We start from the raw sequence: 1485 nt of genomic DNA on the forward strand, positions 1-1485 counted from the left end.
TTTTTTTTTTGGTTGTTTTTCTCTTCTGTACGAGCGTCTTTATTGGTAGCTGTATGTACTGTCGGATGTGCTTCCCTCACAAGTTTTAGTGCCTTCCTTTTGTTTTTTTTATTTTTCTTTATTTTTATTTTTCCATTATTCCCCTTTATTCCCTTTTTTTTCTTTTTGTTTTCCCTCTTCCTTCCTTCCTTTTTTTTTAAAAAAATCTTCCTTCATTCCCATTGGTTTACTGTGGTGTGCCTGTACGCGTTGTATAGATACGATCTCCCAATGAATAGAGGCTTTCTTGTGAAAGGGAATGAGTTCCTACACAGGGTGTCTATATTTAACAATAATGAGTCGCTTGAGGGTTATTATTATTATTATTATTATTATTATTTTCTTGTTTTTTTTTTTCATTGGATTTATTACGTCTGTATGCATGTGTGTTTTTTTATTTATTTTTGGAATAACCCATTTTCTACTATTTTGGGATAAGAGTTGGGGTTTTTTGGTTTTGTTTCTATTTCTACCCACACCAACCGTCTCTCCAATTTGAGGAGGTGTGGGAGGGTGAAAAAAAAAAAAAAAAAAAAAAAAAAAAAACAAAAAAAGAAAAAAAAAACGAAAAAAAAAAGAAAGGGACATTCGAATCTCTTACTTTGATCATATAATTCCCATCAGGTCTGTCGTTCCACCCCTGTTGGGAGGTTAATCCAAAGAAGGGAATTTGGTCTATTCATTTCAAATAACGCAGAGATGCTGACCTTGTGTATATGCACAAATTGCTCCTAAATGAGATTTCCTTTTTTTTTTTTTTTTTTATTAAATGGGATTTCAATAAGGAGGCAAATTTCAATTTTTTCTTGTTTTCTTTTCTTTTCTTTTCTTTTTTTAAATTTATTGTCCATTTTCCTCAATGGTTTCACACTTGATGCTCCTTTTTATTTTACATTGTCGAAAAAGAGTGGGGCTTAATAGAGTTTTGTACACACTGTTGTGCGTTGATGTTCGTGTGGACTGCAATGCACATCGGCTGGTAGAATTTTCTCCTATGCTCTTTATTTCTCTTCTTTATTAGTGTACTTTTTCTTTTTTCCTTTTCCTTTTCCTTTTTTTTTTTATGTTATTTTACGTTTTTATGATTTTTTTTTTTTTTTGGTTTTATATAACTCTGGGAGGAGCAATTAATATTTTCCTTTATTATTTTCTTCTTCTTCCTCCTCCTTTTCTTCACCCACCCACCAGTCTCTTTTCCCTCCTATCATCTCGTTGTTCTCACACAAGAGGGAGAAAAAAAAATAATAAATAAATAAATAAATAAAAAAAAACACTGAGAAAGAAAAGAAAAGAAAAGGGAGAAATGAAAAGTGAAGACTTGTAAATCCACACGACTGTTATATTTTCTGGAACTCAGCGTGTATTTAAGGGTAGGGGGTGTACTGCGGGTGATGGATATTGGGTATATATATATATATATATATATATATATATGTATATATATAT

This window comes from Trypanosoma theileri (assembly GCF_002087225.1).
Source record: "Trypanosoma theileri isolate Edinburgh chromosome Unknown TM35_Tth_13_V1, whole genome shotgun sequence".
Taxonomy (NCBI): domain Eukaryota; phylum Euglenozoa; class Kinetoplastea; order Trypanosomatida; family Trypanosomatidae; genus Trypanosoma; species Trypanosoma theileri.